The sequence below is a fragment of the Pistacia vera genome, unplaced genomic scaffold (genome assembly GCF_008641045.1).
Source record: "Pistacia vera cultivar Batoury unplaced genomic scaffold, PisVer_v2 Contig656, whole genome shotgun sequence".
Lineage (NCBI taxonomy): Eukaryota > Viridiplantae > Streptophyta > Magnoliopsida > Sapindales > Anacardiaceae > Pistacia > Pistacia vera.
The window spans coordinates 2,282,248-2,297,288 of record NW_022196508.1 but is presented as its reverse complement, the minus strand read 5'-3'; the positions used below and the strand labels follow the sequence as shown (position 1 = coordinate 2,297,288).

General features: G+C 35.2%; 1 non-coding gene across 1 annotated transcript; it reads right to left on the bottom strand.

The window, feature by feature from the left end:
- Positions 1-13,892: 13,892 nt before the first annotated feature.
- On the bottom strand, positions 13,893-13,999 carry LOC116112216. The gene has a single exon (XR_004125188.1). It is a non-coding gene; the product is annotated as a small nucleolar RNA R71 (small nucleolar RNA).
- Between the last annotated feature and the right edge of the window lie 1,042 nt (positions 14,000-15,041).

Sequence of the window (15,041 nt, the reverse complement as noted above, 5' to 3'; positions counted from 1 at the left end):
TTTCTCAGATAGAACATCGATGTATTTGCATGGACAAATGCCAACATGATCAAAATCAACCCGAAAGTCTTATGTCATGCTCTCAACATCGATCCTGAAATCCAACTAGTTTGCCAAAAAAGAAGAGCCATGGACCTAGACCGCTATGTGGCTCTCAAAAGTGAAGTTGACAAGATTTTCTCGATCGACTTTATTTGAGAGATTCACTACCCTAGTTGGGTCACCAATCTTGTTTTGGTGAAAAAACCCAACAATAAATGTTAAACTTGTGTTGATTTCACTGATCTCAACAAGGCAAGTCCAAAAGACAATTTTCCCTTACCCAGAAACGACCAGCTCGTTGATGCCACTTTCAAGCACGAGCTGATTAGCTTCATGGATACATATTCAGGATACAATCAAATCCCGATGTTCAAGCCTGATGAGGAGCACATCTCATTCATCACAGATCAGGGGTTATACTGCTACAAAGTAATGTTGTTCGGTCTGAAAAATGCTCGAGCAACTTACCATCACTTGGTTAACTGTATGTTTTTCGAGCAGATTGGGAAAATAATGGAGATTTATGTTGATGACATGCTAGTCAAATCGCATGTCGCTTTAGATCACATTGCACACCTCTCAGACATGTCCAACATCCTCTGAAAATGCAAAATGAAGCTTAACCCTTTTAAGTGTTCATTCGAAGTAGGCTTAGGAAAATTCCTAAGGTACAAGGTTAACCAGCAAGGAATATAAGTCAACCTCGAGAAATTCAAGCTCTCCTTGATATGAGAAGTCCTAGAAAGCCCAAGTAAGTTCAAAGCTTGAATGGAAGGATCACGACTCTCAGCTACTTCATATTGAGAGTCACAGATCGTTGTTTTCCATTCTTCAATGTGCTCAGAACCAACAAATAATTTGAATGGACACCAGAGTGTGAGGAAGCTTTCCAAAATCTAAAAGGGCGCCTTAGAAAGCCGCCTCTTCTGTCCAAGCCACTTCCCAAAGAGATTCTCTTTCTCTATTTGTCCGTTTCTCAACATGTGGTCAGTACAACTCTAATATAGGAAGAGGGCAAAGTTCAATGGCCTGTATACTATATCAACAAATGGCTGCTGGATGCCGAAACAAGGTATCTAGAAATTGATGCAACTAAATCAACTCTAGCAAGTGCACTAGTCGTGTTCAAGTAATAAAGTGACGAGTTGAGTATAGTCCCACAGAGATCAAAGCAATTATTTGTAATTACCTAAAACTACTTACACGTTGGTTGAGAAAACAAAATTTTAGAGTGTAAAAGTAACGAATTAAAAATAACTAAATTAAACAAATAAATAATGTAAAGAACTTTCCAATATTAATGAAGTTAGGGTACAGATTCCCCCCTAATTATGCTTCACAACTACTCTTAATACCCATTTGTGCTATGAATTGGTAGAATTCTTCTAAGGTCAATTGCCCTTATTCAAGCATAATATTACACTTAATACAAATCCCTATTCGGTTACTGATAATCCGTAAATTATACAGTTTTTATATGATCTNATATCATTGGAGTATCAAGTTGTATGTTTTTCTTCTTTTCATTCCTGGATGAGGCTTTTTGTGAACCATGCTAAATTATCTTATCATTTGTGTGATTGGTGATTTATTACTCATAAATACAATTATATACTAATATTAAAAGACATAAAGACTCATATACTAATATCTATAGAAAATACGTTAAAAAAATAAAATTACTGAAAAAATAAAATGAGGCACTTATATAAACATTGACTCAAAGTCTCCTCAAACACAGATAAAATGTGCTTGGAATAAAAATTAAAGACAACATTAATCCATAGTTGACTTCGAATAGTAATGTAGCATTGACCGGTCAATCATTGAATGTAGCTAAGCATTAATTACTTTATCCTTACATTTATTAATCGTTTAAATAATTGACCTAATATTTAAACATAAATTAAAAGCATATTGGGATCTTTTGCTATCTATAACATTATCAGAGTGTTACAACACCCTTGAGGTTGAGGGAAAATTATAAATATGAGAGAAACATGGAAAAATTATGGTAAAGATATGTATAAAAAGTATGGAAGTATATAGAAAATATGGGAGAGAAAAGTGAAAGAAATAAACCAAAGTTTTACAAAGTTCCTCCTCCTCCCCGAGAAGGTAAAATGCTTTATTTATAAATGCAAGGGAGACAATGACTCATAAATGAGTCAGAAAACATCTTTGCATTATGGAGATTTGCAAAAAGAACTTGTCTGGAAGGCAGAGGAAATTTATTATCACGAAGAAAGAAATTCAAGAGCTGATAATTGATAACAAGTCTGAGTTTTTTTTTGGCCTGTTCTGCCGATTTATTGATATAAAAAGCTTCATATGCCCATTGAGAGTCTATGGGTTCAATCAATTCTTGAGATAAAAGCTGAGTACATTCTTGTTGAGCTAGATTGAGATGTTCTGGTGACATGCCGGAATGACTAGCTTTAGTGGGATTGATATCTTCACTCTATAATTATATATACCAATTATGTCATTATATAATTATTTTATTATTGTAATTACTATATTAATTGATGTTAATTATGGTTCTAGTATTAAACTACTTTATCTTAGGAATCATTTAATTAATTGACCTAATAATTAAAGTAAGTATTAATTACCTTATTTATGATTATATTTTTTAAACATTAATTATAAGTTAATATTATAAATTTAATAGAAATATAAACATAATTATCTTAATATATAAATATANCTAGAAATTTGGTACCAAGTTTCTGAATATCATTGGGGTATCAAGTTGTGTGTTTTTCTTCTTTTCATTCCTAGATGAGGCTTTTTGTGAACCATGCTAAATTATCTTATCATTTGTGTGATTGGTGATTTATTACCCATAAATACAATTATATACTAATATTAAAAGACATAAAGACTCATATACTAATATCTATAGAAAATACGTTAAAAAAAATAAAATTACTGAAAAAATAAAATGAGGCACTTATATTAACATTGACTCAAAGTCTCCTCAAACATAGATAAAATGTGCTTGGAATAAAAATTAAAGACAACATTAATCCATAGTTGACTTGGAATAGTAACGTAACATTGACCGGTCAATTATTGAATGTAGCTCAGCATTAATTACTTTGTCCTTACATTTATTAATCGCTTAAATAATTGACCTAATATTTAAACATAAATTAAAAGCATATTAGGATCTTCTCCTATCTATAACGTTATCAAAGTATTACAACACCCTTGAGGTTGAGGGAAAATTATAAATATGAAAGAAACATGAAAAAATTATGGTAAAGATGTGTAGAAAAAGTATGGAAGTGTATAGAAAATATGGGAGAGAAAAGTGAGAGAAATAAACCAAAGTTTTACAAAGTTCTTCCTTCTCCCCGAGAAGGTAAAAGGCTTTATTTATAAATGCAAGGGAGACAATGACTCATAAATGAGTCAGAAAACATCTTTGCATTATGGAGATTTACAAAAAGAACTTGTCTGGAAGACAGATGAAATTTATCATCACGAAGAAAGAAATTCAAGAGCTGATAATTGATAACAAGTCTGAGTTTTTCTCTGGTTTGTTCTGCCGGTTTATTGACATAAAAAGCTTCATATGCCCATTGAGAGTCTGTGGGTTCAATCAATCCTTGAGATAAAAGCTGAGTACATTCTTGTTGAGCTAGATTGAGATGTTCTAGTGACATGTCAGAATAACTAGCTTTAGTGGGATTGATATCTTCGCTCTATAATTATATATACCAATTATGTCATTATATAATTATTTTATTATTGTAATTACTATATTAATTGATGTTAATTATGGTTCTAGTATTAAACTACTTTATCTTAGGAATCATTTAATTAATTGACCTAATAATTAAGGTAAGCATTAAGTACCTTATTTATGATTCTATTTTTTAAACATTAATTATAAGTTAATATTATAAATTTAATAGAAATATAAACATAATTATCTTAATATATAAATATATTCTACAATTGTTGATCCTATAGACATCTATTGTGACAATAATGGAGCAATTGCTCAAGCCAGGGAACCACAGTCTCATCAAAAGTCCAGACACATACTCAGACGATTCCATCTCATCAGAGAGATAGTTGAGAAGAAAGACGTGCAGATTAGTAAAGTGCATACTGACAACAATCTCGCAGATCCACTAACAAAGCCTTTGTCGCAGTAGAAGCATGAAAGGCACTTGAGATCATTTGGTATTAAATACATGAATGATTGACTATAGTGCAAGTGGGAGATTGTTAGAGTTAATGCCCTAGAGCCAATCAATTATCGTAGAATTGACTCTTTGTAATAATGTTCATTAATCAATAAAAGGCATTTTTATTCTATATCGCGTAAATCATTATTATTGCAATATGTATGGATATATGTCCTGAGAATGGTAGAACCGTGACGAGGGTATCAAGTGTTTCAAATCTTGATAGTGAGAACCCTATGAGCACATATAGTGGCCATTCTAGAAATGTCTGTAGCCCCAGTATTATTCTGAAGTAAGGGCACATATAATACTGTAAGGCTATCATAGTGTTGAACGACCCTGTCGAAAGGTAGCGATTGATCTCACTTGTCAAGGTTGTTTAGTGACAACCTGGTGCAACACATGGGTGCTTATTATAGGTGGATATACTGCAGCAAGTTCACTGGACTGACCCACCAGAGGATTTCGTATGGATGGTAACCCTAGTCTCTATAGAACAAATCCTCTAACGAATGGTGGTGCATGTGATCCTTAGACTTGAGATCACCAGAGCACCTTGTGCACCGATTGGTACAGTTTGACACTAGCCTAACACAGTTCTATTCAGAGCTGTCAATACGGTGGTGATTGGCTGCATCAAGGAGTTTATCAAGACTATGGTGGATTGATAGAGGATTCATCCCTCCCGGGTACGAGAGAAGTTATCTCACGGCGCAATTCAGTATATGGCAATTACACTAAAACTGTGGCCACAGTGGGATTCAGTCGTTGCCCTATTCGGTTTATAATACAGGTCATTGGTCCAGAAACTGAATACATAATATCGAGAGTAACCGGAGATTGACCTTATTTCTATGCCTTCGTCTCGTTGAGACACAGTATGTTGAAAGGATCGAATTGTACGGTAACCATATTGTTGGCAGGTAACTACTTTGTTGAATTCGAATCTATCGGGTGGCCATGATGCCTTGCTAGGGGCCAATCTTGGTCTGTGTATTAGTGAGACGATTAATTGGTGTTAATCACGATACTATACACTGCCGGTATGATAAGGAGCCTATGGGTCACACACATAGAAGATAATTTAAGATTTAGTAAGAAAGAAAGCCGTTTTCGTCTTTTTGGGTGAAAGGGTATTTTGGTAATTTCACAGTGCAATTAAATGTGCTGAGGTCGTAGCCTTTATTTAATTTATTAGAAAAATTAAATCAGTGAAATTACATTTAATTATGTGTTAGCATATATTTAAATAAATTATCATTATTGTTAAATGTTAATATATATATATTAAATATATATTAATTGATTTTAATTGAAGATAATGATGAATTAAAATAAATATCTAAATGGGAGTGTTTGGTAACATGGGGTGTTTAGTTTGGAGCCCAAGCCTATTTCCTATGGTAATATGGCAATTGAAACTTGACTGTAAAAGAAAAGCTTTAGTTGGAATAAAGGTTAACTTTATCATTCATCACTATTTCATTCAAAAGAAAGAAAAACACAGCCCCCAAAACACTCTCACTCTCAGGCCACTTTTGCTTTTGCAAAGAATCAAAGTTCTTCTTTGATTTTTCTTCTTGTTTCTTAAGGCTAAGGAGGATCTAGCAAATCCCTCCTTAGTTCCTTTCGATTGTCTTCGTGTGGACTTCATCGGTTCGATCCTACACTTGGGTCGGTAGCAAAATGTTCAAGGACAAAGTTGGAGGAGCCTCCAAACATGCGTATGATTATTGAACCTTGAATATGATTTTCTACAGATTTAATTTATATATTGTATAAACTGTGATATTATACCCGAATCTTAGTTCTAAGGAACGATCCATGTCATTTATGTTTTTGTTTTTCACTGCGTAAGTGGGTCATTCACTAACAATTTGAGTTTTAAGCAACTTCATTTTTGCTTCCTTTTGGAGAAATTGAGCTAAATAGCTATGAGTGGTGCTGGCGATGTGCATTAATTCTTAATGGAGATGATCAATCTGTTTTTGTAAACGAGAAATCAACATGTTGAGGTTCTGAGATTGCGAGTCCACCTGATGAGGTACCAGATCCAATTTTTGTTTTATTCTGGTAATGGTTTTATTCTGGGCTAAAGCATTTTTAGTCTGCCAATTAAGAACTACTTCAGCTTGGGAGAGTTTTGGTGTGGAGCCATCAAGCTATACGACTTTGGAAGGAACCACTTTTGGTTGGTGAGTCACAGTTTCCTTAAGCGAAGGAAAATCAATGTCATAATTGAAATTTTGTCCTGCTTTTTGGGGTTCAGGTGATTGGATCATCATGACAAATTGAACAGGAGGAGTATGAACAATGGGTGAATGGGTCGTTTTGTTTTCTTTTGCAATCCATCGGAGAGCCTCTGATAACAAGGTAAAGGCTTTTTAAAATAAGGTGATTTAGCAGGTTTGGATAGTTTTAAAGGTGATCTAGGTTTAGGTTATGGAGGAATGTCCCATGAAGGTTTAATGGATGGTGATTCTTTCCAGGCAGGTGGAGAATATTTGACATAATAGTCAAATTTGTTGGATGGCTGACAAGATGGCCAATTTCGGGATCATGGTCTTTAAATCTGGAGTGAAGATCTTTTTTACTGCATCGAGCTGTCTGTCTTTTCTGTTTAGAATGGTTTCGTCTGGAAAGATAATGCTCATCTATTTCCCAAATAGGATCATCAAGGTAGTCCGAGCATTGACAGTCAAGATCAAATGGAGTATGACCAGTGACTAGATCAAATTGATGATAGACATGAGCACCAGATTGTTGAAATGAATGAATGGAAAGTCCAGGTTCCCGTAGTGTTGTCGTCGTAAGACTGGAGTGATCATGAATTGAGTTTGTCGAAAACTCAAAGGTGGAGCACTAGGAGTTGCTGGAGACTTGAATCTGATAGTTGTTATTTTGTCACTGTTATCATGCATGGTAGATTCTATAGAAACCATTGGAGTTTCTTCTTTATTAAGAGACTTATAACTTGTCACCCAAGAGTCTAGTAACAGTTTAATCAAATAATCTATGGAAATCTGCTTGGGAATATTGATGCAATGAGGAGTATTCTGAAAGTCAATAGTAAGAAGTAGTGCATTAGTAGTCGTAGGAATAGAAAGATCAAGAACATGGTCTTGGATTCATCAAACCATATGGTAATGCAAAGTAGCTGTAATACTTCTTGGATTCAAATCTTCACTGACAATCTGTAATTGAACCTTAAGAGCTTTGGAGCAATGAACATCAGAGAGAGACATATTGAAATTAGCAAACAATGTCATAATGATTGTTCCAGCATTCAAAGTTGTCTGTGCCGTTCCTATGCAAGCATGCTGATATTGGACAAATCTGGTGTCCAACAGAGCGATTCAGACAGAGACTAGGAGTATTTTTCTGGCATGGTATGATAGAGCAAGCCTAATAGCACCAAAGTGTACATGAGAGTAACCTTCATGGATCCATTGGGCAATGGATTCTTGAGGAATTTCCAAAGTAAAATATTGTTCTTGAGTTGTGGCTGGAATTTGACACTTATCAAAAGTACTAGTCTAGACATACTTTTTTACTGGCATTTTGGAAGGTCTAACAAGAGTTTTAAAGGTTTTAGACAAAGAAGATGAAGACTTAGAAAAGGTTGTATAAGGATTTACAATGGAAGGGATAGTATCTTGGATTTTTTTTATTTTTGGGGATATAAGATATTTCATACAAATTGTCTATTTTAGAAAAAGATCTAGATAAGCTAGTATTTATTGGAGCAGTAAACACTGAAGAGGATTCCATAAGCGTGAGTTCAACCTCTTAGATGTGTAATACAACCTCAAATAGTAAGAATAGCTCGAGACCCATAACAAATTAAGAACATTAAACATAAAACATAACAAGGACTTAAAGGAGCCAATATCCGAGGGGAGGTAGTCCTCTGCACACACATAAATTGGAACCAATAAGTGTGCTGGCTTTGATACCAAAAAGGGTTACTAGACCTCAGAGATGGTGCCAGAAGATTGATTATATATGGAGTTTATGCATGTGGGAAACCATGATAGCCAACCTATATGAAACCAATCAACATAACGATCGGTCAAATTTATGGTCAAGACCCTCCTCTTATCCCACACACACTTACAACCACACATCTTGTAACATCATTTAAAAGGGCTAGTGAAAATAAAGCGCACTAGAAACATAAATGACAATAATATATGAGATCTTTTGCTATTCTTACCATTATCAGAATATTACGACACCTTGAGGTTGAGGGAAGGTCCAGAAGTATGAAGAAAACATGAAGGAAATGTGTGAGAAAGAAATATGAAATGAGAAATGTATGCAAGGGCGAAATGGGAGAAATTTTTCCCAAGAGAAATATACAAAAGATTATTTCACAATGCCTCCTCCTCCAACGGGAAGAGAAGAGTCTTTATTTATAGAGAAATACAATACATCCCATTTAATACACATTAAAGAGGCCTTTAATACATGGCTTGACATAATTGACTTTTTAGATTTTTTTTTTTTTCACACATTTATTTGCGTACTATATTTGACTTTTTTATCTTACACAGGAGATATTGCACTTGAGTTAGCAAACTGCCATTTTGTCCATGTCTATTTTATAGATAAACATAAAGGACATAAATTTTTATTTTAAGACACACAGAGCTTTAATCATTTGACCAGTTTATAATGTGTCAGTCTTCATCTTGGAAATCGAGACAGCCCATTGCTTGAATCTAATCAGTAGGAATTTGTCGAGAAGATGAATTTGGATGAATATCCCAAGAAATGTCTAGAGACTGAGATGGCTGCCCTGTAGAGGTACTTGGTGCATGCATGTATTGCTGTCGTTTGGATTTATGAAGATAGTAATCACGAGACTACTGAAGCTCTTCTTCTTACACAATATCTGGTTGAGAATCTGGGTACCACCATTCTAGATCGTCTGAAGTGTCATTTAATTGAGTAGTAATGGAACTCATGCATGTTTGTTTAGCCTAGAGTAATTTCTCAGTGTACGTTGGAGGAAAGTGTTCCCATGGGGCATCATCACGAAAAGATGACCAAACCTCATCTGGAATCGTCTGATTTTTTCTCAGAAAGGATCTTCTGAATTGACCTAATCTCAATAGGATGGTCAAACATATTATGGACAAGATCATATGGATAAGACCGATGAAATGTGACTTGATGTTGTGAAAAATATAGGCCATCGGATCCGATGGAGTGATGTCTATGAAAAAACATGATAGACCATACCATTTTGGTGGACATAGGACATTTGCATCGAGCAAGTTGATGAGCGAACAAAAACTTCCATATTTCCAAGGTTTTGAATCATTTTAGAAAAGTCATCAAAGGGTGTAACTCAGAGGTCGAGGATGACTGATACTAGGAAATCATTTTCAACATATAATGAACCAGGAATTGAATGGCAACATGGTATTGGTGTAACATATACCAAAAGAACCATAATAATTCCTCTGGAAATATGATATCTTGACCCAAAGGTAAACAAAAGATTTTTAAAAAGGGGTAATCTAGACAGACACCTAACATATCATACATGGATTGTCCACATTTTTCAATGCATTGAATCTAATAAGAAAACATGAGGGGGTGGCATTTTCATCAATGGTAGGAGTTCGAACAAGGTCATCGAATTAAGAGGTGTGTCTCGCATATCGTTTGGTAAAGAAGAGGATTAACAAGAACTGGACTGGGTTAGTGGTTGATACATGTAACAGGGAAGTGGTTTGGACCTAGGGTTCATGAAACAAACCTGTTTAGTTTAGGCCTGGATAAATAATCTGCAATCGTATTGGTGTGACCTTTGATGTGTTGGACAGTGAAAGAATACTTGTTGAACCATTTTGCCCATCGAAGTAATTGTTCATGTGGAACCTTTTCTTGTTGAATTTGAGAATTTGATCAAAGGACTTCATATCCGTTTCAACAAAGAAATGATGTCCAACAAGATGGAATTCAAACCGTTCAATAGTGTTCGGCTAAAAACAACTTTAATTCCTCCACTAGTGCACGGGTCTCTCCATCCGCTTGTGCATGGGTCTCTATTGTAGTAAAGTGCACAAGGGTTGATCCCATAGAGAGTTAAGCTATCAATTAATCTAATACTATGTAAAAAAACAACTAAAATAATAAAATCAAGTGAGATAATAAAAAAATATCCAACAATTCAATAAAATCTAAATTAACTAAAATTCAAATAAGAATAACAAAAATACTAAAATAACAACTAAGATAAAAACGATATCTAAACGAGTGATCAACAACGAGAAATGGTCTAATGCATCCAATTTCACCATAATTATCCTACTTTATGTTATTAATCTAATCGATGTTTATCAAACCAAATCTTAGGATCGATACTTACCAAGGTAAAGTTGTGCCATGCCCAACCGGATCAACCTAGTGTTTTCATAATCCAAACTAGCTAGTGGCATGTAGCCTAGTCTAAATCACAAAAACCTATTATGCATAAAAGTACCAAAACGAACACAAACCAACTCACATCTGTCGAGGACATCGCACAGACATAAATCAATTATTCATCAGAGCAATCTGAGATTAGCTAGTGGCATGTAGCCTAACCCCAACTCATATAATCAATCAATCAACTATTAAACACGATCAAATATTAACTTCGATCAAAGATCAAGAGATATTCAAGATTAGCTAGTGGCATGTAGCCTAACCTTGACTCATACAACCATTTAACCGTAAATCAAGGGCAATCATGCAATAATAATGATTAATCAACTTAATAAACATAAATGAACAAAATTAAGATACCTTTAGATCAATTAAACATTCGATTAAACAATAAACATGAAGTAGTCTAATTAGATTACATTGGATACACTAGGAAAGAGTTTAGCTACTCATAAATACAAGGAAACAAACCTTGATCTTACACTTACACATTTGGATGCAAAATCCAGTCAAGATGATCAAGGTTTAGCCTTACACAATCAATCACTCTCTCCCAAGCCTCCAAAGTTGAAAAAGTGTTCTCTAAAACCTAATATATCTAAAAATCAGAGTAAAGTTGCCTGTATATAGTTTTTAGGAAAAATGGCATAATTGTAAATAATGGTCGCTCAAATTAGCGTTGAAAATGCAGAGTTTTTCCATCTATCGTGATTTACGCTGCGGCTCACTTCAATTGTGCCATAGCTAATATGAATTTCATTGTGGTGTGTCTCCAGACGATCTTTCCTTTGACAAAAAACCCTATCACGTCGCGGCGTGAAAAAATTGCACCATGACACAATTTGGATTTCGTCAACTTTATGCCGTAACGTAAAAAAGTGTTATGCGGCTCAATTTCTGTTTCGCCATCTCCACGCCTGATAAGAATGTAAAATGACATATTTACCCCCCCTTAATGTCTAGTATTTTATACTTATTTGTTGCCTAAATGTACTCATTATTATTCTATTTTGATTTAGGATGCAAATGGTGGCGTTAAATGCAAAACGGAACTAATTAGGTGAATTCGGATAGTTTTGACATCACCTTGTAATCTGGGCATAACTCTCTCATCCGAGCTCTGATTGAGATGATTCAAAATTATGTGGAACCCTAAGAAAGAGATCTACAACTTTAATGTTTTGAGTTTGGATAGATACTCACTACATCAAGGTTGTAATCGGGCTTGACATTTACGCACCTGCACTGCTGACGTTCTGGAACATTCCGCCTTGTCATGCAATTCAAATAGGCAGTTTATTATTGGAATATTTGAAGACCTATTGCATGCAAGTTACAGCTGGACACACCACTTTCCTATTTTATTTTAGGACTTTATTTTATTTTCAATTAATCAGAATCAAATTAGGATAAATGTTATTTTAGGATATTAGAATATTTTTAAGAGATTTAGTAGGATTAAAAGATTTAGATTGGATATGTTTAAAAGGAGAGAGAGATCAGATTGAGATAGATCACACACGCCTCTCTTTCTTTCTTTTGGAATTTTCTCTTTTGAGTTTTGATTATGGCCATGAGCGGCTAAACTTTCATAACTTGGTCGAAGGAAACGGAGACCTTGGGATCAATAAAACTGTGAGATCTATCTATTTTCAGTGTTCAATTTATGCTTTCAGTATTGGATGTTCTTCTATGCTTATCCTCATGATTGTTTCATTCAATTACTAGGAGGCCTACTAGTTTATTATTTGTTGCAATCTACTGCTAAGTTAGATATCAAATCCGTAGTTGTTTGATCCTTTTAACTTGTGAAGTAATTAAGGTTTAAGAGTTTGCTGTGTCAGGAATTATTAAATCTTAAGAAGGACATTGAACTAAATCAAATACAACCGCTTGTGTTTGTGTTGTTAAGCTTCACCGATCTCTTTAGTTCTTAAAGCTGCCACTAGATTAGACCTTTAGCGCTTGTCTGGGGTTGTTTAGTAGTAAGATTAATTGGATCGCTTGTTTCCTAATTAACTAAAACTAAGGAGATATAGGAAAATAGTTCCAACGGTGAATACTCAAAATATGAATTGATATATACTTGCATCGATAATCAGTTGTAAAATTCCGATGGTGGATGTTGACTTAGACCAAGGTTTGTTTTGATTGATAATTAACTTGGGATTGTCTCTTAGTTGTTTTTTTCTAAAATTGTTTCTGTTTTACTCAAATCCCCCCCATCCTGGTTCATGTAACATAAAACTCGGCTGGACACTCTCCATGGGAACGATCCTTACTCACACTACTACGTGTATTTTTAGGTTTTAATTCTAGGTGCCTACGACAGCACACCAGATTTTGGCGCCGTTGCTGGGGAGTGATTCTAGTTTTTTTAAGGAAAAAAAAAGAAAAAAAATCTGAAACAATATTACTGTTCCTAATGAATAGTAGTATTATTCATAAGAAAAATCTTGGTTGAATTAGGAGTGATATGATTACCTGTTTTGAAGAAAACAAATTTTTGAGCAAGACCAGAAATTTTTCTAGCCCCACCCTCTTAAGGCCAAAAGACAACGTTTGATAGGGTTTTTGGCCAATTTTGTGTTTTTGGCCATTTTATTTGTTTATTTTTAGTCAGTTTTCATTATTTGTCATTTATTCTAATTCTTTTATGAGGTTTTTTGTTGTCTGACCAGATCCTCTCATCTTGGTGATTTAACATTTGACCCAGAAATAGAGAGCACTTTGCGTAGGTTAAAGAAGGAAGCTCGGAGAAATTATGAGGAAAGCAATTTGGTTTTTGATTCCCAATTTGCTAGCAACTCTGATTTAGAAGAGGGGGACATCATGGCTAGAAATCGAACTTTGAAAGAGCTTGATGCCCCTGATTTGAATCAAGCACCTTTATGCATAACGTTCCTTACTTTAGATACTAGTACTACTTTTGAACTAAAATCTGGACTAATACATCTCTTGCCCACTTTTCATGGTCTTATAGGTGAAGATCCTCACAAGCATTTAAAGGAGCTTCATGTGGTTTGCACGAGTATGAAATCTACGGGGGTGACCGAGGAGCAAATTAAATTAAGAGCCTTTTTGTTTTCCTTGAAGGATTCGGCCAAGGATTGGCTCTATTATCTACCCTCTAGGACTATAACCACGTGGAACGAGATGAAGAGGTTGTTTTTGGAGAAATATTTCCCAGCTTCGAGGGCGGCCAACATTCGAAAAGAAATTTGTGGTATAAGGCAGCACAATGGAGAGTCCCTACACGAATACTGGGAATGTTTTAAGAAATTATGTGCAAGCTGCCCCCATCATCAGATTAGTAAGCAGCTACTTATCCAGTACTTCTATGAGGGCCTTCTATACGCTGAAAGGAGCATGATTGATGTTGCTAGTGGAGGAGCTTTAGTGGATAAAACTCCCGAGGCCGCGAGGAACTTGATTGCAAATATGGCAGCCAATTCTCAACAATTTGGCACTAGGCTTGACCTTCCTTCTAGGCGTGATAATGAGGTAAATATTTCTTCCCTTGAACAACAAATTTTGATTCTAACTTCTCTTGTTCGTCAAATGGCTATAGGTAATATGCAAACAGTGAAGGCTTGTGGGATTTGTTCGGTAGTAGGGCATCCAACTGATATGTGCCCAACTCTTCAAGAGGAGCCTATTGAGCAAGTGAATGCAGTAGGTGGTTTTCCTGGATAACCGCAAAGGAAGTACGATCCCTATTCGAGCACATATAACTCGTGATGGAGGGATCACCCCAATCTTGGCTATGGGAATCCATAAGTGAATTAGCCGGTGACTCAAAAACGCCCAAGTTACCGGCAATATAAGCAGCCATATCCCCCTAGCCAACAACCGGGCCAAACTTCTAATTCTGGTATGTCTTTAGAAGATATTGTTAAGTCTCTTGCCACTAATACTTTGCAATTTCAACAGGAGACGAGGGCTAGTGTTCAAAGTTTGGAGAATCAGATGGGACAAATGGCAACTGCAATAAGTAAGCTTGAGGCACAAAGTTCAAGGAAATTACCCTCTCAAACAGTGTTAAATCCAAGAGAAAATGTAAGTGCGATCGTCTTGAGAAGTGGTAAAGAGGTTGAGATTCCAATAAAGGCAGCCCTTGCATTGTCGAAGGAAGAAAAGGAGAAAAATGTCCTTATAGACATGAACGTTCCCAATGACAATGGTGTCCCTAAGAGTAAGTTTCTGCCTTTTTCTGATTATAAACTAATATCTCCTTTTTCTCAAGCTTTAGTAGAATCTAGAAAAGATGAGCAATATAGAGATTTTTATGAGACTTTTTGTAGATGCGAGGTAAATATTCCACTTTTAGATGCTATTAAACAAGTACCTCGT